Source organism: Dermochelys coriacea, chromosome 2 (genome assembly GCF_009764565.3).
Source record: "Dermochelys coriacea isolate rDerCor1 chromosome 2, rDerCor1.pri.v4, whole genome shotgun sequence".
Taxonomy (NCBI): domain Eukaryota; kingdom Metazoa; phylum Chordata; order Testudines; family Dermochelyidae; genus Dermochelys; species Dermochelys coriacea.
The window spans coordinates 109,246,148-109,271,247 of NC_050069.1; the positions used below are offsets into that span (position 1 = coordinate 109,246,148).

Below are 25,100 nucleotides of genomic sequence, written 5' to 3' on the forward strand. Positions count from 1 at the left end.
AAACTGAAAAAAAATTAAAATGTCTAGTACACAGCTTGGTCACAGACAATGCTGCAAATGTATCCAAGATGAAAAGAAATTATTTAGAATAGCGTGAAGAGAGTCCCAAGCTAATAACATACGGTTGCAGTGCTCATTTGATGCACCTCCTAGCCAATGACTTCAGTGTTCTAGAAATAAAGGCTAATGCTGTTGAAATTGCAAAATACTTCTGTAACAATCACTTTGCAGCAGCTGCTCTGAAAAAAGTGGGAGGAACCAAGCTAACTCTCCGTGTGCGATGGAACTCAGTAGTGGATTGATTTGAGCACTGTATCAAGAACTGGCCTAAACTGATGACAGATTGTGAACAAAATTGTGAAAAAATAGATGGCACTGTCACAGCCAAAGTTCTCAACATTGGGCATGAGAGAAATGTTGAACACATACACAGAACCCTGAAGCCTATTTCTGTAGCCTTGAACAAAATGCAAGGAAATGCTGTTTTATTGCTGACACTGTTGAGATTTGGAAGGAATGGAGTGAGATCTTAAAAAGAGAAATATGCAATGATGGAGATATATTACATGCATTAAAAAAACGAATGGGACAAGCACTATCTCCAGCTCCTTTTCTTGCAAATATTCTCAATACTCGGTACCAGGGTCAAATCTTAATGGCTGAAGAAGAGGAGTTGGCTATGACATGGACATCCAGCAATCATCCCTCCATAATGCCAACTACAATAAATTTCAGAGCTACGGATGAACCATTCAAGAAATATATCAAGGAGTCCGGTGGCACCTTAAAGACTAACAGATTTATTTGGTCATAAGCTTTCATGAGTAAAAAACCCACTTCTTCAGATGCATAGAGTGCAAATTACAGAAGCAGGTATTGTTATACTGACACATGAAGAGAAGGGAGTTACCTCACAAGTGGAGAACCAGTGTTGACAGGGCCAATACAATCAAGGTGGATGTAGTTCACTCACAATAATTGATGAAGAAGTGTCAATTCCAGGAGAGGAAAAGTTGCTTCTGTAATGAGCCAGCCAGTCCCAGTCCCTATTCAAGCCCAAATTAATGGTATTAAATTTGCAAATTAATTTTAATTCTGCAGTTTCTCTTTGAAGTCTGTTTCTGAAGTTTTTTTGTTCAAGTATGGCTACTTTTAAATCTGTTCTAGAATGTCCAGGAAGATTGAAGTGTTCTCCTACTGGCTTTTGTATGTTACCATTCCTAATGTCTGATTTTTGTCCATTTATTCTTTTACCTAGAGACTGTCCAGTTTGGCCAATGTACATGGCAGTGGGGCATTGCTGGCACATGATGGCATATATCACATTAGTAGATGTGCAGGTGAATCAGTCCCTGATGGTGTGGCTGATGTGGTTGGATCCTCTGATGGTGTTGCTAGAGTAGATATGGGGACAGAGAAGGCAACAAGGTTTGTTACAGGGTTTGGTTCCTGGGTTAGTGTTTCTGTGGAGTGGTGTGTAGTAGCTAGTATTTGCTTCAAGCTGGGGGGCTGTCTGTAAGCGAGGACTGGCCTGCCTCCCAAGGTCTGTGAGAGTGAGAGATCGTTTTCCAGGATAGGTTGTAGATCACTGATGATATGTTGGAGAGGTTTTAGTTGGGGCTGAAGGTGATGGCCAGTGGTGTTCTGTTATGTTCCTTGTTGGGCCTCTCCTATAGTAGGTGACTTCTGGGTACCTGTCTCACTCTGTCAATCTGTTTCCTCACTCCCCCCAGGTCGGTACTGTAGTTTTAAGAATGCTTGATAAAGATCTTGTAGGTGTTTGTCTCTGTCTGAGGGATTGGAGCAAATGTGGTTGTATCTTAGGGCTTGGCTGTAGACAGTGGATCATGTGATGTGTCCTGGATGGAAGCTGGAGGCATGTAGGTAGGTATAGCAGTCAGTAAGTTTCCGGTATAGGGTGGTGATTATGTGACCATCACTTATTTGCACTGTCAGATCCAGGAAGTGGATTTCTTGTGTGGACTGGTCCAGGCTGAGGTTGATGGTAGGGTGGAAATTGTTGAAATCCAGGTGGAATTCTTCAAGTGCCTCCTTCCCATGGGTCCATATGATGAAGATGTCATCAATGTAGCGCAAGTAGAGAAGGAGTGCTAGGGGACGAGAGCTGAGGAAGCCTTGTTCTAAGTCAGCCATAAAAATGTTGGCATACCGTGCGGCCATGTGAGTTCCCATAGCAGTGCCGCTGACTTGAAGGTATAAGTTGTCCCCAAGTCTGAAATGGTTGTGGGTGAGCACAAAGTCACAAAGCTCAGCCACCAGGTGTGCCGTGGCCTCATCAGGGATATTGTTCTTGACAGCTTGTAGTCCATCCTCATGTGGCATATTGGTGTAAAGAGCTTCTACATCCATGGTGGCCAGGATGGTGTTTTCAGGAAGATCACCAATGCACTGTAGTTTCCTCAGGAAGTCGATGGTGTCTCGAAGACAGCTAGGAGTGCTGGTGGAGTAGGGTCTGAGGAGAGAGTCCAAATAACCAGACAACCTTGCTGTAAGAGTGCCAATGCCTGAGATGATGGGGCATCCAGGGTTTCCAGGTTTATGGATCATGGGTAGCAGATAGAATACCCCTGGTCAGGGCTCTGAGGATGTGTCCAAGTAGATTTGCTCCTGTGCTATAGCAGAGAGTTTCTTGAGCAGATGGTGTAGTTTCTTTGGGTACTCCTCAGTGCAATCAGAAGATAGTGGCCTGTAGTAGGTGGTGTTGGAGAGGTGCCTGGCAGCCTTCTGTTCATAATCCAACCTCTTCATTATGACTACAGTACCTCCTTTGTCAGCCCCTTTGATTATAATGTACACACACACACACACTATATGTTTACTGATGATGTTTTAAAGAAAGTCACACCAGTGAACTGGGGGAAGTCACTTACGCACTTGAATTCAGAGACTGTTGAAGTGATAATCTTACATTTAACACCAGTAGCTTCTTCTGCCGGTGTAGAAAGAATATTTTCTTTCTGTGGTCTAATTCATTCCAAACTGAGAAATCGTTTGGGACCTGAATAAACAGGAAAGCTTGTTTTTCTTTTTCAGATTATGAACAAACAGGAAAATGAAAGTGAAGATGACTGAGTTAGCTGCAGAAGCCAATATTTCAAGTTTCTCATGTTGACCTGGCCGACACAGTCGATTTAATTTTTCTTTTTTTTAAAGAAAAATATTTCATTTAACTACTGTAGCTAAAAACAATTTTAACAAAAACTTTAACAAAAATTTTTAAAAAATCGTGAATGTTTAACTAAATTCAAAAATTCATATGCTTGTTTTGTTAAAATATTATATGTTTGCAGTTGAAGAAAAAAAATCCAGAATACATAACTAAAACAATTTAAATATCTGTCTGGTGATGTTCTCCTCCTAATACAGCATGGAAAGAAAATTCTCCAAATATTAATGATTAACTTGTTGAATCGGAGATAGTTCACCTCCCAATGACTTCATAAATATCTGCTTCAATTACTTTTGGTAAATGAAATAACCAAACAATCATTCATTTTCTGACATAGCTGTAAAACTAATCGCAAAGGTTTTAAAATAAATCACTTTAAAAATGTATAGTGTATACGTTCTAAAAATGAAACCTACATCTATCTCTGAGTTGTGAAGAATATGTATTAAGGTTATAACAACCAACAAGAATCCACATTTATGTAGAAATCCACGATTAAATCGAGTCTTCCTGACTAGTGATTTAAATCAATTTGATTTAAAATCAAATCCAACCTGACCCAGAGTCTAACCCATTTGGACTTGCTGGACTCTGAAGCCCAGAGGCTCAGTCTAAGAGGCTGTGAAGCTGCATGGCCTACCCTGAAGGAAGAGTGAGACCCTGTGGGAGTCTGGCACACTGAAAGAGTTCCTCCAAAAGACTGTTTAAAAACTGAGGTGTAACTCAGAACCTGTGGATCCATGACAAGTTTTAAATATAAAAACATGTTTTAATAAACTTACTTTTTCCCTTCTATATCCAGCACACTTACGTTTTTATGTTACTAATAATAGTTTTATGTTACTAATAAAAATGCTGTCTTTGTTGTATTTAATTGAATTCAAATTTCCATTCAAATAGAGCTTAATACAAGTCACAAGTAAAACACTCACCATAATCTAGTATGCAAGAAATGTACCATTTTTAACATACTAAAAAATGTAAACATTAAAGACACTGAATATATGTAAATTAATCTATTTAATCACTTAAATAAATGTATATAGAAGTAATGTATCCTCCTGCTTATCAAGGAGTAACAAATTTAGTGTAAACACTATATTTAGTTGCAAATCAACATGTTTTAATGATTACCAAACAGTGAGACTCAACCTTTCTTTAGGAAAATAACAAAAAGTACAAATGCAAAATATGATTAGAATCAATTATTTAAGTCAAGGTTCCAGTTTGCTGCTTTAAATCATGATTAATATCAATAATTTAAATGACCCTGCATTGGTGCCTAACTTTAAGAATTTAAGTAGCCTATTTTTCAAAGGTGCTGAGGACTCATGCCACTAGTCAAGTCAATGGCAATTACAGGTATTTGGCACTGCAAAGTGAAATATAGCCACCTAAGTTTGAACTCTTTGACCAAAAGAAATTGACTGGAACATTGCAGTTACTGGTTTTAACTTCTGAGTGTGAGAAAGCTTTTATGAATTAGGTGAGTTAACATGAGTTTTAAAGGAGGCATTTGAATGGAAAATTAATAGAGAATTTCTCTAAGGTGCCACAAGTACTCCTTTTCTTTTTAGAGAATTTCTAGTTAATCCTGAATGCTTAGACATTTATATTGTGACTGGATCCAAAAAGCAATGTGAACAAGAACTAAACACAAAGTGTTATTGTTGGGAGCAGGAAAGAGGTGTTTTGTTTTTCTTTATTTTTATATATTAAGTTTCCTATATGAACACATTGTTGGGAGTACTTGATCTGCTGCCATGCAGGGAAAGTGTACCCAAAGCCTGGTCCCTGACCACCATAAAAACCAAAGTGACTTTAGTCCTTTGGAAGGTATGATCACCAACTTTTTCCAACTACACCGTATGGCTGATGTTCAGAAGGGAACTGTGGGCATCCTCATAGACCCACTTAGTGTGAGGCAAGGTCACAATTACATTTACTCTTTGAAAGTGGTGGAAAGACTTAAAAAAGGGAAATTAGAGAAAACCAGGAGATACCCCATAATAAGTCAACCTTTTCTCCTTTCTGTTTACTTATCCATTTCCAATGTTTTGGAACGTTTGGGGGTCTGAAAATATGTCTGTTAGTCTGTTTGAGCATTACTAGCTCTGAAATAATTTTGGACTTTAAATGTTGTGGGTGAAAATGACATGCAACTGCAGGGCTACACCAGCAGCCAGTATATTCAAAACTGTGGGACAATCTAGTGTTTTCAGCATCCAAACCCTTACATCTCATGTTTTCAAAAGAAGGTATAGTGCTTCAATTTCTGCTATAGCTCTTCTTGAGATACTGCTGATAAAACGTTGGAATTTCAAGAAAGATGGTAATCAGAATGACATCCGGTGTCTTGCAGCCTGCTAGAGCTAGAAGTAATTGTTGTACCACACACCAGTGTAAAACTGAAAATTCCAGCTTTGCAATGGCATATAGTATTAGTTCTCCAACCCTGGTGTTTCTCAAGAAATCTGACTACCCCAGAACAGATGAAATCTCATTCCATTTCTGGCAGCTATGTTAAGTTGCCCTAAACCACAAAAATAATTTTTTTTAAATAGGGAAAAGAGTGTCTAAAACATGTGCAGATAATTTTAAAGTCAGTTTAACTGATCAACTTTAAATTACATTATAAATTCAAACTTTTAAAATTCTCTCAAGTGGCATGTGCATGAAAAATTGCATAGGATTATAATTTGAGTTGGCAATGCAGCTAGTTATAAAGATAGCTAGTTTAATTTTTTACTGATTTTGTTTTCATTCAAGCATTTTATACTTTTAAAAAGCAATGTGATCAATCCATAACATACAACATATGTACCATAGCTGATGGTCACATGATTTACATAATAATGAAATGCATACAGAAAATTTATATATTTCAGACCTTCTTAAATTTTATTCAGATGACCAAAACCAAGAGATTCTATTGTTTAAAAGCTTCTTTTTGATTTAAACATAGTTTTTTGCTGTACAATCAGATCGTCAACTAAAATAGACCAAAAATAATTCTCATACATCAGGTACATATAAAGTTGAATGACAGTATTCAAATATCAGGTTTTGATATTGCTGAAAAGAATATATGAAAAAAATGTCAGTTCATCCAGATAAACCAAGTAGATATGGACATAATCTTTAAACATGCACAGAAGAGAAGAAGCTTTACATTTATAACCTATAGAATGCATGGATTAGAATTAAGACTGACCATAAAATCACACATGTGATTCATGAAGCTGCAGCACATCTACATGATAAGAAACATACTTTTAATTTAGAAATGAATGTATTTCATTAGTTGTTTTGTGAACTTAATGAATTTCAGTGGTCAACAAAGTGAGATATTGAGAACATCAAGTTCAGCCAAGGATAGCAAAAGCAGGAACACTCAAAATTTCCTATACATGGATCTCTCAAAGCACCTCATTTCTGACCACCATTCCCAGTTCTGAGTGCAGAACTTCTAATGAGGGGAGCTACTGTCTATATTACAGTGCCAAATTGTGTTGTCAGGGAAAATGTTAATCACCAAAAAAACAGGTCTAATTTTTTTTCTTTGCAAATTTACTTTTCATTAACGAGGATATGAATTATTTATCAGGCCCCATTTTCAAACTTATGAACTTCACACACAAAAAGTGTCTCTCTTTTACTACACTTTTGCAGCCTCTTTAGATTGAAGTCAAACACGCAATAAGCACTGATGTCTCAACATCCATTAACTTAGTTATTCTGAATCCATCATCAATTTTGTTACTGGCAATATGTACGTACTGACCCATGGACTCTGACCAAAAGTAGATTAGCAAATTCTGAAAATTGCTCAGTGAATGGCCACACAAATCCTTGCCTACAGCATGTATGAATTTAGCAAATTTCACGGTGTTAAATCTACTACTTGCTTATAGTGGAAAAAATGATTATAAGCCCAACAGTGGCACATATCCAAAGTATTAAATTTATTGAATTTTCTGAAGAACAAATGTTAGCATTTATCTACAGGGCTTCTTACACTGCATAGTATTGAAAAATTAAACAGAGGAGGTTAATTTTATCCCGTCTGTAATCCCACTGAGGACAGTAGAGTTATTTCAGAAAACAATTTCATTCACAACATGTAGTGCTAAAAAAAAAAAAAAAGGAACTTTCCCTTTTTCAGAGCATTGTATGACAACAGTTTTCTCATTCACTATATGGGGATCAATGCCACTGATCCCCAAGATAGCTATACCCCATATCATGGCCATTTAAGGACATAATTAACTTTTCACATTTGAAGCACTCTGATGGCACAGTTTTGAGACACATAATTTATTGTAAACAACAGAGTCCGATGAAGTGAGCTGTAGCTCACGAAAGCTTATGCTCAAATAAATGGGTAAAATGGAAACTACTATGCTCCTTGGGACAGAACTTAGGTGGCCACATACTGAGCAACTTGCTCTAGCTTTTAGTTTGCTTGATTTGGGCTTTTGGTGCCTGCTCCTTGTAAGGCTATCGAGAGAAATAGCAGGTCTTTGGTTTAGTGCACTATCATGTTTGATAGTCTTTCCAACAACTCTGATGGTGAACTCTACCAAGGACCAATAATTACAATCTAGGTTCCCTGTCTCAAAATCAGCCTACCTTGGAACCACGACAGAAGGAGTAAGCGCATCCTAAAGATTTTCCACTGGGAAGTCCGTCTACAGATTTCCACCTAGCAGGATAGTAGTAAGCCCTCCTGTATATCAAATGTACGTGTCTTTGGTCTTCAACAAAGTTATAAAGCCCATACTATATTACTCAACACTTGGTGGGGAGGAAATATCAGATGCCTTTGAATCTCTGAATTTATTTTTTTTTCTATCTATAGGTAAAACAGCAAGAAGGACAAAACTTCCCTAGTATCTGGACACTTCCTAAAGTGGAAATAACCCAGAAAAAAGGGAAAATCCAGGACCAGCCAATTCACTTTGTACGTCTGAGATGTTGAAGGAGGTTCTGAATTTTGTTATATGCCTTGTCAAAGAGAAATCCTAATTCATTTTTGAATCAAGTGGCAGAAAGGAATACTGGAAAGATGGGTGGAGGGAGGACCTCCATAGGGGATTTTCATCTCAAATGGTTGAATTGAGAGACCTGAATGTACAGCAGGTCATTGAGTCATTGAATGGAGCATAATGTCCTTGAGACAGCAGGTTCTTCCATAAAAAGTGTTGTTTCCAGCGACATCAAGAGTACCTGTGGCCTAAACTAGAATTAATATCTTTAGGAAGTTATGTGACCCCCACCTCTTAGTATTTGCATTTAAACATACACCTGAATGATCACACAGGTATAAATATGCCTACTTTCATATCAGCCACATCTTTTCCCCCAAAAGAAGTCCCATAAGATAACAGAAGTGCTCAGCTTTTATAGGATGGCAAACTAGTGTCCCACCAACTAATGGGTTTGAAAACTCAAACAAGTTCACTTAAAATTATGCAAATAGAGCTCTACCAAAAATAAGCAACTCACATACTATACATCTACTCAGGATAGCTTATCTTTGCAGCACTGAACATGTCAATGCTCGTCAGCCAGCATATTTTCATAAATTATTAATACACTAGCAATAATATTGAATAGCTTCCTGTTTAGCTCTCTCATAAAATATTCAGAGATAAAGTTAAAGAGAACCTCTTGGGTTCTCTTGTCCAGCCTTTTGCAATCAAAAGTCAAGAAAGGTCACAAGAGATCCAATAAATCTTAGAGCTTCCATTTTCCTGTCTGTGCATAGATACATTGGTACTATTTTTCCACCCTTGGTATACCAGTTAAGCCGTAAGTTTAAATATTTTTCCTACAACTTGGGGTATTTGTTTAAGTCTCTGGGTAAAATTTTACTCAAAGCTCCTAATGGAGAAGTCTCTGTGGGTAAAATTTTACTCAAAGCACCTAAGGGACCAAGTAACTTTTGAAAATGGGACTCAGGAGACTAAGTAACTAGTATGAAGTGTTGTTGTAACCATGTCAGTCCCAGGATATCAGAGACACAAGAGAGGTAATATCTTCTATTGGACCAACTTCTGTTGGTGAGAAAAGATAATCTTTCGAGTTTACACAGAGATAATTACAAAGATAATGTTTCTTCAACTCTGTATAAACTTAAAAGCTTGTGTCTCTCACCAACAGAAGTTGGTCCAACAAGAGATATTACTTCACCCACCTTATCTCTCTAAGTCACTTACTGTCATTTCTGAAAATTTTACCCAAAAATCTATTTTTAAAAAAATAGATATTTTTGTATTGGCACTAGGCATTCCTCAGTGCTTCTTGATTTAATCCTTAAAATGCTAAATGAATGTTTCCTACTTAAAAAGAAAGATACAGCAAAAAAGTGTGAATACACAGCCAGTAACAGCCATAGAAGATCAACTCTTCAAGTGCCATCTTACAACCAACATTACCGATCTATGACTGCTACAAGTGCTATACTCTTGACGACTAAAGTAACGTTTCAGAACAGAAAGAAATTAAGAGTTAATATTTTTTTCTTCATTTTTGCTTGATTGATAGTTTGAAATACTTTTTTGCATGTTAAATATATTACCAGTATTAACAACATCTTTTATTTGGAGACATTTAACATAACCAGAATTAGATATTCAAAAGTGCACTTCTATCTAAATAAATATGTTGCATGACTGTAGCACATGGCTTAGTGTCCAACACGGCATTTAGGTGTAAAGACATTTAGCAAAATTCACACTCCTGTGTCTAGTTGCTTAGGTATACTAAAGAGCTGATTCATTATTTCCACACACTGGAAAATACTCATGTTTATATCCAAAACAATAATATTCAGCACTTGCATAGTGCTTTTCATCTACCAAGATCTTTACAAACATTACATAATGTTGTAAAACAGACAATAAAATGAATAGAATAAGAGATTATGACATTTTGAATCATATGAAATACAACACACATAAAATGTAAATGTTTACTGTAATTGTATATAATTTCACCTATTTTGAAAAGTTGCATGTGTGACTTTCAACAGGACCATTCTGATTTAAGGCAAATGATTGAAGTGTTTTATTTCTGTACAGTAAGTAATTACAGTATTTTCCTAGCGATCTCTACAATGTATACAGTTATGCACATAGAATCTGCACTTGCAGCTGCATTGTAACCATATAGGGGAAAGTTTCCCCCTCTATGGCTATATCTGATTCTCTGTTAAAAGGCAGAGTTCTCAATCCCCCCTAGAAACCTAAACATGTCTATGTATTTTAATCAACAAAAGGGAAAGATACCAAGCACAATAGCATACAGCTCAGGCTTCACAGAAGGTCTGCAGCAAATTTCAAATAATGTCTGTTTAAGTACAAAAGATCAGAATAGAGTCTGCTAGTAGGTTGGAAACACCATCCAGTTATATAAAAATAAATACAGCTGAGATGAAAAATAGACCAAGATGAAAACAAATGTATTCCAATAACTATTCACGTCCATCCTGACCTATAAACTTAGCATTTTAAAGCAAGTGCCTTGCATGCTGGTGCCTAAGCTTTGCTTCTGCAATCTGCTGCCCCTCAATATTTCTGAGTTAGAGCTCTAATATACAGGTATTACTTTAAAAAAACAAAATCAAAAACAAAAAACAAACAAACAAACAAAACATGGTTACATAATTCACATACAGTAATTCTTCCGTTCTAACATTGTTCAGCATTTACTGGGCCACAAACTATCCTCTTTTCATGATGTCAATGTAATTTTTTCACAAAGATTAAGGCCCAATATTTGTACTGATCCTATGAAATTCTAATAATTCAGTTTAAGAATGCTAGATATATTGACAAACCAGTGAAGTGATACAGAATGGAAGAAGAAAATACTGTATTTTTGGCTATAATTATGCACTATAACAGATGTCAATATGAATCAGCACTGAGCAAAATAAGAGACAAAAACAATGGATTGATGCCTTTTCTTTAGCACCAAAGGTAAATGTAAAAATCTGTACAATTAGAGACAATAAACCAGACTACATTCTGTGCAACTGCATGCAGAGGAGCCCTTCCATACATCTTTCTCACCACTTTCCCAGTGTAAAATATGGGGTCAACCACCTCGGAGGCACTATCTGCCCTATATACCCAGCCTCTGGGCTACTAAAGACCCCTCCTTGAGGCCAGGAATCTCAATCTCAAAGTTGCATTAAGTTGCCCTCATAGTTTAAACATGGAAACTCTCACTGTTCCCCAAATGCTATGTTGGGGGCAGCTGCCAGTGAAGGAAGCTCAGGCAACATTGGTCCACTGGAGCTGTTCTGCTGAAAATGAAAAAGGCCCCACAGAGCTAACACAAAGTACAGGGCCCTGTGACAAATAGTCAATGAAAATTTGTGCAGATCTCGGGTTCTTTCTTCTAAAAGAACTGGAGAACTCATTCTTTTGGGAGGAAGGGAGGATGACTCAAGGAGAAAGTGAAATGAAGGGGGAGAGGGCAGGACCTCACTGAGTTTTCCTTTCCGCAGGGCCCCAATCTGCAGGTTTTTCCTGCAGGAGCAGGCAATCTCTCCCCTCCTCTGCATGGCCGCTATTCACCCTAACATCCAACTGCACCACACCTTTAAGTACCTACAAGACAGAAGTTACAACAATCCCTGTTTCTTTCCTTTCTTCCCAGTGATCAATATTACAATTTAACCATCCATGACAAGACTGTGAAAGCACTTTGCATAACTTTTATATTCTCTTCTCTAACTTCCACTTCTAACTGTTGCTCTTTGTTATTTCCATGGTCATTTTCACATCAATAAAAAATAAAAAGAATGTGGAAAAAGAGCATTTCTTACAGCCAAAGCTTGTGGGGTCAAAAGTTTTTCTTATGATGTCACTGAATAATGAGAACAGGTTGAATAATGAGAACTGAGGTGGATCTGAAGACAACTTTATAGCATAAGTTTTCTCCCTGACTTTAGTCAGTTGTAATGTGAGACCTTATTTCACTTAATAAAGTAACTGGAAAGCATTCTCTAACCATTGTATTTTTCCTTCTCTCTCTTTGAATCCTGTTTTTCATTTTTCCTGAAAGTGGTCCAAAGTAATATGAGACAACAAATTGTATTTTTTATCCTTAAATCTTATTTCAGTCCCTAAGATATTAATGATAGAAATGTAATGCAAATGCAAATCAAAGTATTACAAGAAAAACATACAGTAATTTGTTTTGTATGTCCTGAAAACCATGACAGCAAGAAACTTCAATAACACCAAAGACTCAAATTATTGTGAAGCACTGTAGTCATCTCTTCTTAAAGATTTATATAAATTTTTGCTCCAGTTATAAAATTTTGATCAAATTAACAGATTTCAAATAGATGTAAAAAATAAATCACATTTTCCATTTATTAGAAAAAATAGTAAAAGGCAAAGAGCTGTAGATTGGTAAGAGGTAAGCAACTGATGAGGAAGAGAACTTATCTTCATTGAAAACAAGTTTTTTTGAAAATTTTATAACTTAATGACTGAGCTTTTGCTGTGAGTTGATGTTAAATGGCAAAATTTCATGCAGCACAGATCTTTTTACAAACAGCCCAGTACTTTCTTTGTGGTGAGACTTGAAAACAAAGACTTCCCTACTGCTGATTTAAGGTGTCCCAAGTTCCAGAAGAAATGTCCACAGAAAACAAATTTTAAGGGTACAAATCTAGAACTATATTAAGGGCATTCAGTACCTTGCAAGATCATAGCCTCAGTAAACAACAGAAATAAAAAAGTATATCCTCATTACTTTACCAAAAAGCCCATCAGGTGCAGGTAACTATACACAAAACAAGCACAAAGACAATCAGTCTCTTTTTACAGCTGGAAAGGATAAAAAGTGATTATTTGTTCAGATTTCTAATTTTGCTCTAAACTAGGCCAACCAGCTCAGGACTTTTCTTAAGATGATGTACACTTGTCTACCCTACATCTTGTACAGGCCAGAGGAGGGAAAGGATACATCTAAAGCAACCATTTTAATATTGTTCATACTATGTTGTAAATACATTCCATACAAAACAATTATCAAACTGATATCAAGTCATCAGTCAAGTTTTTGCACTGAAAACTCATGATTCTCTTTCCAAACTTCATATTTAATTTAGAGACACCACAGAGTACCCAAACTATGTTATTAACATCTTAGATTCATGACATTATTCCATGTTTAATAGTTTACTTTTTCTCCATAAACCTTAATTTTTGCTTGTCTCTCAGTTTGAGCGACGAAAAGAGAATGGGGTCAGGTTCAACTGTCCAGATTCATCAACTCCCACAATGCTGTAAGATCTGAATTGCAAATAAATACGGCAGAACAAGAATGTTTAAATCCAAACTAAAAAAAAAAAAAAACTTTTCATTTTACTTTTGTTAATGAAAAATTCTATTGATCCTAACTTCTGTAAAAATGTTTGTTTGGAGGATGGTATTTTTTATTTATGTATTTTAAAGAGAACATACTTGTTTTAGACTGAATTCAATGCAGGATTGCCCCTTTAAATGGCAATTCTGTTACATTTCCTACAGTCATGATATATTTAAACTGTTTTTCTTAAAAGTTAGTGGCTTGATTTTAAAGATTCCCAGTACTTCTAATTCCCACTGACTTCAAAGGGATTTGTGGGTATTCAATACCTCTGAAAAAAATCAGGCCATAAATAGTGTATTAACTTACTGTATTCTGTCTAAATTTAAGAAATGTATGTTACATGCAAAATTAGAGAGACATTCCTCTCAGTTACACCACATAATGCTATTGATAGCTATAAAAGAAAATGGAAAGAACAAATACAAGTTTGTCTACAATGAAAACGTAATATTTAATCTTTCAATGGATAAAAATATGTTTTGCAATGACTAGAGAACATTCCTACCTTATTTTAATTGTAGAATATCATTGTCACAAAGCGATCTACTCCAGACCATTTTCAACAGTACCTTCCATATTTTCTGATTTCTTCAAGAGCAACTACCACCACTTTTATCAGTTTATTAATAGATATATAAATCCAAATGATGATGTTTGATGTCTTTAGTCATTCAGTGTTTGTACTCTGTTAATCCCCACTAAAGTATCCAAAGCCGTATTCCACCATTTGAAGAGCAAATGCAATATGGCACCTATTCCTGTAAGGTGTTTTGGCAGCCATCATGCTTCTCTGTCAATCAGACTTTACCTATTCAGATAAAATTAATGAGTGAGTGTTAGTTCTAAACACATGAGCAATAATACTATATAGTAATTGTGCAGAACCATTCCTGGCTCAAGTACAAATATCAAAGTTACAATCTAGCATTTGAATAACTTCAGCTGTTTTATTTAATAGACTATTTGTTCATATTCTAAATTTAAATTTGGTGATTGCTTAAACTTGGAAAACTTCATCATGTTGGAATACTACAAAAGAATCCAGTTGGATATTATTATTTAGTACTTTCAATACCCTGTGAAACGGGCATGGGTATTTTTTTACACAATGAATACTCTTACATCTTAGAAAACTCTAAAGCATTAAGGGGAAAAGTGACTAGAGGATCTTCAGAAGGCCTCAGAAATATCTCAAAAGCCTGAAGTTAGAAAGATATGGGAAGTAAGAAAGTATCCAGGAGACGGTGACAAGTAAGGGAGTGCACATGTTCAGACACTGGAGCGGGGCAGGGAAGAACCAAAAGCCTTGTCCACAGTAGTCTTCCCCCCAGCTAAGATTTCCCAGTATTGCATCTTCACCAGTGGGAGTGCTAGTGTAGACAAGGTGCTAGCAATATTTCAAATGTTGCTGCTGAGACCTGGCCCTACAAAGAACAGATGACAAAGCAATTTAAAGCAGCAGCTTGTCTACACTAGTGTTCCTACTGCTCCTGCCTCTGGTGTGGCTCTTTCAATGGTAGCAGCAATGGGAAATTTTAGGGGGGAGGGGAATGCTGGTGCAGACAAGGGTTGTGTGTGTTGCTGGGGATGGGCATTAAGGGAACCTGTTTTTGTGCTGCCAGGGTTGGGGTGGGCAGGAAGGAGAGAGAGAGAGGAGAACAAACTTCTACATAGCAGAGGGAGGATGAGAAATAGAGAAACCCTTTGTGGAGAGGATGAGGCATGCCTATAGGGAGGAGGATGGGAGACTGCACCAGTGTAGGGAAGAGGAGGCTTGGTGGGGGGAAATGTGTGGGGGGGGAGTTTGTGTAATGAGTCCTGTGTATGTAAAGGGGGAGCCTACATACCTGTGAGAGTGAAAGAGAAAGTTATTTGGAGGGTGAGGGGAGGAGTAGGGAAGGAGCCTGCACCTTTGAGTGGGTGTGTGTGCCCGTGTGCATGGTTTGGGAGGGGGAGAGACCCTAGCACGTGAGAGGAGAGAGGAGAATGTGTGACCATAGCTGGAGACTGAAAAAGGGACAGGGACATTTGTGGCAATGGGAAATAAAAAGGAGAAGAACAGAGAGGTAGTAGGGGTGGGGAGAGAGATGCGCAGAGAAGAGGACACCACAGGGGAGAAAAAGAGGGAAGGTGGCAGAGTGGGATAAAGGGAAGAGAAGGAGCAGTTATTACACAACGTAGAAAAAGTGAGGGGAAATGGAAAAAACAATAGCTAAGATATACAGACCAAAAAAAGGGAAGGAAGTGAAAAGAAGAAATACAAGGAAGACAGTATAAGTTTTCCAAAGTTGGAGTATTTAATAGAAAGCACAAATGCTAAAACACTACAATAAATAACCAATTAAGGTTTGGTTTTCTGTTTTGTTTTAAGGCCATTGGATAAAAAAATACTGTGGCGGTGAAGGGAGTTTCACTTGGGACCTGGTCTGACCATCCTAAATTCACCATCGTAAATTGAACAAAATTCTCCTTCCTAATCTCTACTCCGCTCCCCAGACTGGTTGTATGTGGTTGTACCTATGCCCTCCTGCACACCTTATTCTACCTGTCCCCATCCTGTCCATGAAAGTCCCGTACTTGCAGTGTCCAAATACCGGGCACTTCCCAGCATTTTACCCAAATGCACTACACATCCCCCACCCACCCCCCGTTACTGAGCTCTCTCCCTACCACTAAAATGCCCCTCGTCACTCCCCACCCTGCCAGATTTTCCTGCCAGCATTTCTGAACATTTTTTGTTCCGATTATTCCCCTAATCCTGGGAAGTTTTCCTGTTCGGATCCTTCCTCCTCCCAGGAAAAAAGACTCTTAAAGTTCTCTATATCCTAAAGAAAGCCTGCACTGGGTCAGGACCGACTAGCGTCCACCAATCTATTGTACATATCAAATGCATCCGATGAAGTGAGCTGTAGCTCACGAAAGCTTATGCTCTAATAAATGTGTTAGTCTCTAAGGTGCCACAAGTCCTCCTTTTCTTTTTGCGAACACAGACTAACACGGCTGCTCCTCTGAAACAGAATAGCTGCGTTGCCCTCATAAAACAATACTTCCATGTGCTGTTGTTACATAAGTACAAAGAAAGAAAAAAGATTCCTCTAGCCTGTGATTTCCCTCTAGAGCACCCTCACTTCACACTTTCAATTCACTCTGAAGCCTGTAACAGGGGGAGGGGAGAAAAGAACAAATAAACCCTAGGACAAAAACTTACCTTCTCCCTTCTTTAACTCTGAAAACGAAATCGAGGGAATTCCTTATGAGGCCACGGTGGGGCCGTTTGTTTTGTAAGTAATGAGAAAGCTTGGAGGAAGTTGGGCAATTCTCTCTGGATAAAGTTCCCGAAGATTAGATAACCCAGAAGAAGAGAGAGATGGAGAGTTCATCCGAGTTTCTCCTTTTGTTCAAGTTCCCTGAGCAGACAAAGAGCCAGCAAGCGGCAGCAGGTTCCTCTCTGCCTCTCCCCCCTTTCCCTCCCCCAGCCCAGTCCTTGCGTATCCAAAGGAGCAACTCAGGTCCAACACTGCCCTTCCTCTCTTCTTCTTCCTCCATTCAATTAACACTGCAGACGTTAGTCCTCCCCATCTCTAGCAGGCTCCCAAATCCAAACTTCCTGCTAACTGAGCCTCCCAGAAAAACAATTTCAATCGGGGGGGGGGGGGGGGGGAGAGGGAGAGAAACATCTCTCAAATCATTATTTCCGGTAGATGCACCTCTTTGTTTGGATTCCCTTGACACTCACTGAGAACAATCCCCTTGGTATCTGGTTTCGGTCAGTTTGGTCTTTTACAGTCTGAAGGACAAATGTAGATTAAAGGAAAATATAAAAACAAGAGAAGAAAGGGTCCATTTACAGGCACACAAGCACCCACACGAGTGGATTTGGCAAGACTGTGTCCTTTCACTTGTGGCGACATCCAGCCTTCAGAACAAAAGCTTAATCCCGGCCACGAGACCAACAACAAAAGATATTTCCAGTCTTTGGCATCTCTACCTGTTGCGCAAACCACAGAGATGGTGCCAGCAGCATCCCCTGGCAGACCAAAAAAAAAAAAAAAAGTGCAAAAACCACACTGCCCCTTCACCTGTCCCCCAGCCACCAGACCATCTACCCAGCCCCTCTCCAAACAAAACCAGAAGAGGAGGAAAAGGTAACAACAGACAAGAGCCCCGAACCTAATCTGCAGCCAGGAAGACGGGGGATTTCCAGAAGCCCTACCCGGGGCCCATCCCATTCATTATCTGCACAAATAAATCACACCACCCGCAGAGCGTGAACCCCTTTCACTTGCTCCTTGATGCCGACGATTTGGCCAGGAAAATTAGACAGCCCCTTCCACCCCAAGGAAAAGAAAGGCCGTTTCTGGCTCTCACTCTCTCCATTTCATCTGCGATGGAGCAGATGGTCGCCCTGGGCAGCAACCTTGTGCGCTAACTTTCTGTTTAAGTTTCACTGTCCTGCGAAGGAGCCCGGGTGCAGTGGGATGGACGGCGGTGTTAGTTTCGCAGCAAGACAAAAGAAAAGCGGCGTAAATCGCAACTCACCTTGGTGCGATACACCTTCCGCTTTCCTCCTCCTCCTCCAAGCGCCTGGCTCCTTTGGGGGGAGGGAGGCGTTTGACGGGAAAGGCTAATCGCTGTCGATCGCTCCTGACCTGTATGTGTCTGGCTCAGCCACCCTCTCCAAAGGTCCCCCCCTCTCTCCCCCCCCCCCCCAGCGGAACAAAGGAGCCCTCCTCGCTTTGTGTTTAACTTTCTCATGCCGCCCACCCCGCTTCGCAACTTTCCAGGCCAATTCAGACGGAGTGCCGGGGGGGGCGAGAGAGAGAGATCAAATCAGTCCTGAGCTGCAACCCCTGCACCCCTCGCTAACCAGCAGTGACGCACTCCCAGCCCCAGAAAGTGAACCTCACTGACTCGCATCACACCCGGGGCTAGAAGTTGCAGGAACCAGCCCTACGCCTAAGCGAGGTGCTGCGGACTCCCCGGCACGGGGTGCGGGGGGGGGGGGGTTCGCGCGCGTTTTTGTTTTGGAGGAGGGAGGGCGGCAGAGGAGTTATTAGTCCGATGGGAAGAAGCGGCGGCGGCGGCTGCTCCGGGTCCCTTTGTGTGCACGTGCGAGAGGGGAGGCTCTGGCCGCGCCCTGCTGTTGAGCTCCGGGATCCCGCCCTCCAGTCCCCACCGCAGGCACGGCCCAGCCACCGGCGAGGGCAGCGGCCGCCCCGAGCAGCAAACGGCAGCGCTGGGCTCGCCCTCCTCCTCTTCCCTCCCACGCAGAGCTTCGCTTTTAGCGGGACCCCCCCCACACACACACACACGCACCCCCCCACCCACACAAACCCACCCCCCCCCACACACACACACCCCCCTCGGCCAGGAGCTCCAGACATTCGGTTTTCAATTACTACTGGCGGTGTCCAAAATACACGATGGGGCGGCAGGTAGAAGCCCCCCCCCCCGCCCACAGGAGAGACCCTTGTTCAAAGCTACCTGAAACAGAGAGGGGGAGTCAAAGGGAAGGTGGAGGGGGAAAGCCCCCCCAACACACACACACACTCACAGGCACTCTTAAGGGGCGGGGGAGAGAAAAAACAGTATCCCTCCGTGACCCTTTAGGAGCTAATATTTATTTCCCAGACCCTGTATGGGCTTATTGTCCTTACCCACCAATATCCTCCATTGTGTTTGTCTGTCTCTCTCTCTCTCCCTCCCACCCACCAATTCAACTCTGCCAGCCCAGAACCCAGACAAGTTCCTTTGGCTCCCTTCAACCCATCCCCCTGCCCCCACAGAAAGCTCTTTCCATCTGAACCCCACATCCTAGGCTCACATCTGTCCACTGCTACCTGAACCTACCAGGCTCAGACTTCCTTCCCCTCTATCAGCTCAAAACCATTCCCCTCCTTCTAGGATCCATCCTCCTCCCCATCCCAAAAAATCCTTCCTATCCAGCTTGCGCACAGCTCTGAACCCTTCTCTTCCGAAATGGTCCTCCACCCTGGCTCAGAACCTCTCCTGTTTCAACTAGATCCTGCTCACACCCATTCATCATCTCTCCCTCCATTCTTCATTATTTTCTCCCCATCCACATCCTCAGTCTCTCCCCCACCCCCTCCATTTTTAATTTATGCCATCAATACAGCCCTACTTTCTCCCTACCTGTCAGATATACACTCCTCCTCATGCACACTGCTGCCTTGATCACACTTATAAATTCTCTCTTATACCGGTTCCATAACCCAGTAGAATATATTGACTGGAATCCTGTGCCAAGAATAGGCAGAAATAATAGACCTCTTTTAAGGTAGGTCCTTATCCTTCCAGCATGTTATTCTGTTCTGGGAAAAGGCCAACAGCCACATTTTCAAAAGTAAGCACTGATTTAGGATTCTTCAGTTTTTAGGTACCTGATCCAAAACACCTTGAGGGTGATTTTTAGAAGTGTGGAATACCTGCAGCCCCAGTTGTTTTCAATGTATGCCCAAAGAGAGGCACTAAGTGTGACTTGCCACCATTCCCTGGGGTCTGGGTTAACAGTATCACCTATGCCCCCCTTCGCCTCCACTACAGATATGGGAGTAATAACACTAAAATGAGTAGGAAGGCAAAGGAAGAAGTGCATTTTTGAGGAGAAATGGAGGTAAGTGAGGTTATTTAGTAAATTTGTTTATATTTTTGCCAACCTAGGCAACCACGCTACGACACTATAAGGTTCAGAAACCTTGTCTTGCGCTCACCTTACCTCCTACTTCAAAACATCTCCCCAGCTCAGAAACTCCTCTTTCCCATTACTGGTGGTGCTGGAAGAGCAGAGGCAGTAGAAAGAAACTCTGCAGAGAACATGTGCATTGGGACCCATACTCTCTCTCTGATAGAATCTGAATTAGTATCTGGAGTCCCAGCTCCTCACCTGCTCCCTATGCTGACTGCAACCTCGACTGAAGTTGCAACAATCCCACCAACAGTTTCCTAGCAGTAGCCAGATGTATTGTGGCCACAAGGAATCTTGCAGTGCCCACAAATGGTACAGTAGCCACCCTATAGATCATTTCCATGTCTTAAAAATCCCTAACGAAAAACTGTTCCTGTCATGGGTGGACTTCAATTTGAGAGACATATGCTGTATGTCTCATTCAGGTAGTAGTTAATCAGAGTTTCCAAAAATTATAGATGATAATTTTCTAACACAAAAAGTATTGCATCCAACACAGGGTAACTATTTTGGACACCATTGTGATAGATACAGATTAATTAATCATTGGCCTGGAAGTTGATGGTTGCATAGGGAACAGTGATCATGACCTGGTTACATTTAATAAGAGAAAACAAAAGACAGTCCCAACTAGATTTTACTTATATATCTACACACATATAGACTTAATGCTTCAGAAAGGCTATGGCCAATATCCTAAAAGGTATTTAGGTGCTTACCTCCTTTGAGAGTCTGGGCTTAATTTCCCAAAGCTGAGGAAAATTATGAATTAAACTGATGGTGAGGAAAAAATTAGGCAGAAAAATATGAATGAAAATTGGGGGTTAAGAGTTTATTAGATGGCTAAAAAGCCATAATTCACAATCAAGAAAGATGACAACTTTGGCTAAAGTACTATTTCAAGTGGCAAAATGAAGGCAGCAATCGGGGGTTGGGGGGAGCAACATATAACAAGTGGAGAAAGAGGGAAATAGATAGAAATAAATATACGTTGGAAGTTATGAAGTACAGAAAATTGAAAAGAGAAGTGAAAGACTGCTGGGAAAAATACAGGCTAAGGATAAGGAGGTGTTTTTAAAGTATATTAGGACCAAAAAAAATATTAGCAATTGTATATGTCTATTACTAGATGGAGATGGTAAAATTGTCTACGATGCAGAAAAGGCAAAAATATTTAATAAATACTTCTGTATTTGGAAGGAAGCAGGATAATGGTGTCACATTATATGAGGCTTGTGAAGTACTTTTCAATCCACTAGTAACTGAGGAGGATGTTAGGATGTTACAAGGAATAAACATTTTTAAATCACCAGGCCCAGATAACCTATACCCAAGAATCTTAAAAGAGGTGGCTGAGGAGCTCTGTGACCCACTGGTGTTAATTTTAATAAATCTTGGAATAGCAAGGAAATTCTGGAAGACTAGAATAGAGGTGACGATGTGTCAATATTCAAAAAGGGAAAGCATGATGATCCAGGTAACAATAGACCAGTTATACTGATGATAGTCAGGCAAAATAACAGAAAACCTGATATGGATTCAACTGATAAAGAATTAAAGGATAGGAATATAATCATTTACAAAGCCTGGTTACCAAGAAATGCCACTACATGATCAGTGATAATATGATTGCCAAAAGTTTTTGTGGCACAATAAATTCACCAATTTTGGTCATAGATTGAACATCCAGCCTGTCTGTATTAAGGACGTAACTAGAGATCAATCTCAATCTGGGTGACATTCAATCAGTAAGGAAGATATGTCTCTCTGGCATATGCCTTGATGATGATAATGTTGAATATACTTAACACCAGTCAACATGGTTTTATAGATAATGGGTATTGTCTAACAAACCTAATTTTGTTCTTGGCTGACATTATTGTTACCTTTATCAACCAAACATGTATAGATGTAATATAAAGCATTTGACTTAATAGCACTTGACATTCTGATTTTTAAAAAATAGCACTATGCGATATCAATGGAATACATGTTAAATGGATTAAGAACTGGCAGATGCCAAATAGTAGTTGTCAATGGGGAATCATCATAGAATGGGAGGTTTCTAGTGGGCTTCCACTGAGATTGATACTAGACCTGACATAAAACATTTTTATCAGTGATCTGGATGTAAATATACAATCACCGCTGATAAAATTTACAGATGACAAAAAGATTGGTTGAGTGGTAAATATTTATGAGGACATGGCAGTCACATGGAATGATCAAGATTGGTTGGTAACCTGGGACCATTAAAACATGTTTTAATACAGAAATGCAAAGTTACACATCTAGGAGGATAGAATGCAGGCCATACCTACAGAATGGGTGAGTGTATCTGAAAATGATTTAGGTGCCACAGTGGACAAGCAACTGAACATGATCTCCCAGTAGGATGCTGCAGCAAAAAGGACTAATGCAATCCATGAATTAACAGAGGAGTAATAAGTAGGAGTAGGGTTGGGATTTTATTTCTGTATGTGGCACTGATGAGACCAATAATAGAATACTGCATACAGCTCCACTGTTCACATTTTTAAAAAGATACAGAAGAATTGGAGAGAGTGCAGAAAAGAGCCACCAAAATGATTCCAGTGCCTTACAGCAAGAGACTTAAAGAGCTCAATCTGTTTACCTTATCAAAAAGAAGATAAAGATGTGATTTTATTACAGTGTATAAGTATCTTCACAGGGAGAAAATACTAAAGTGCTCTTTCATCTTGGGAAGAAAACCATAACAAGAACCAATGACTGGAAGCTGAAGCCAAACAAATTCAAATTAGAAATTAGGCACATATTTGGAGCAAAGAGGATAATTAGCCCTGGAACTATTTACCAAGGGATGTGGTAGATTCTCCACCTCTTGATAGCTTCCAATCAGTACTTTGTGGAAGATATGTTTTAGTCAAATGCAAGTTATTGGGCTCAGTTCAGGTGTAACTGGGTGAAATTTAATGGCCTGTGATATATAGGAGGTCAGACTAGACATTCTAATGGTCCCTTCTGACCTTCAACTCTATAAATGTATGAATATATATTTGCAAAACTTAAGGTCTCCTGCTGCTGCCATATTTCACTGAAACATAAAACCTCTTTGTCAACTTACCCTATATATACACTCCACCTTGCTGTCCCGGATCTCCAGGCCTTCCTTTTCCACCTCATATTCTCACTTGATTAACTCTCATCCAGTATTTAAGGGGCACTTTCTTTCCCTTTTCCTCTATATTTGGACCTTGATTTCATAGTTGCTGTAAGAGGGGTCTGAATAGAACTTTATCCTCCACTTTCAAATAAAACCATTTTCCAACGACAGTCATAGGTGGTTTAGTCTGGTTTGGAGGAAGTTGCAATACAAAAGAAGTTGCTCACACAGTGCCAACAATGAAAAATTTTCAGATGATGTAGACCTGTCATCTCTGAGCTCCTAAATAATGGGGACAGTTGGCTGCACTCACCTAACATTTATTTTCTTTGATTTAGTTTTAGAATCCTTCATCATCTACTGTACAAAGAAGTTATTGTTTAAGTCTTTTAGCCTTGTGGCTGCTCTAACTCATATTCTGCTTTCCAGGGCCCTTATGGGAGAACAACTGCAGTGCAGTGCGCTCTAGCCAGAAATTCATAAATTTTAATGCCAGAAAGGACCATTAGATCACCTAGCCTGACCTCTAGTATAACACAGGCCATAGAATTTTATCAATTTATTCCTGTATTGGGCCCAATAGCTTATGCTTGTCCAAAACATATCTTCCAGGAATATATCCGGTCTAGATCAGAAGTCAACAAGAGATGTAGGATCAACCACTTCCCTTGGAAGTTTGTTCCAATGACTCATCACCCTCACTGTTAAAAATTTGTACCTTATTTCTAGTTTGAATTTGTCTGGCTTAACTTCCAACTACTAGTTTATATTGTACCATTGTCTGATAAATTAGATTTACCTGCACTTGGCTCACCTCCAAAGCACCCTCTATAATCAGGAGTTGGGATCAGGGCTTGTGTGTAGCCTTCATGCCAGTTCTGCACTGGCTAAAAAAGCTCATGGACTCCTAAACTTTAAGACCAGAAGGGATCATCATGATCATCTAGTCTGACCTCCCGTACATGGCAGGTTACAGAACCTCACTCACCCCTCCTGTAATAGACTGATAACTTCTGGCTGATGTACTGAAGTCCACAAATCATGATTTAAAGACTTCAAGTTACAGAGAATCTACCATTTACATTAGTTTAAACCTGCAAGTGACCAAAGCCCAATCCTGCAGGGGAAGGCAAAAAAAAAACCCAGGATCTCAGGCCCTGCCCATCTGACCTGTGGGAAAATTCCTTCCCGACCCCAAATACGGTGGTCAGTTGGACCCTGAGCATTTTAGCAAGATCCAAGAGCCATAGTCCAGGAAAGAATTCTCTGAAGTAACTCAGAGCCCTTCCCATCTAATGTCCCATCACTGGTCATTGGGGATATTTGCTACTAGCAATTGAAGATCAGCTACATGCCATTGTAGGCAGTCTCATCATGCCATCCCCTCCATAAACTTACCTAGTTCAGTCTAGAAGCCAGTTGGTTTCTTCCCCCCATGCAAATTCCCCTTGGAAGGCAATTCCAGAGCTTCGCTCCCCTAATGGTTAGAAACCTTTGTCTAATTTCAAGCCTAAACTTGTTGATGGCCAGTTTATATCCATTTGTTCTTGTGTCCACATTGGTGCTGAACTTAATTAATTCCTCTCCCTCCCTGGTATTTATCCCTCTAATGTATTTATAGAGCACAATCATGTCTCCTCTCAGTATTTGGTTAGGTGAAA

At 39.8% G+C, this 25,100-nt stretch overlaps 1 long non-coding RNA gene across 6 annotated transcripts in view; it reads right to left on the reverse strand.

Moving 5' to 3' along the window:
* Positions 1 to 18,630, reverse strand: part of LOC119852110 — a 326,795-nt gene extending 308,165 nt beyond the window's left edge. For 2 of the 6 annotated variants that reach the window (XR_006278975.1, XR_006278979.1), the window contains exons 1-2: positions 16,797 to 18,027; positions 14,094 to 14,396 (exon numbers count right to left, since the gene is read on the reverse strand). This is a non-coding gene — a long non-coding RNA (uncharacterized LOC119852110). Of the gene's footprint in view, positions 1 to 14,093; positions 14,397 to 16,796; positions 18,034 to 18,127 lie in introns of those variants that run through there. The other 4 variants (XR_006278978.1, XR_006278974.1, XR_006278977.1 and 1 more) reach the window with 4 other exon arrangements.
* Between the last annotated feature and the right edge of the window lie 6,470 nt (positions 18,631 to 25,100).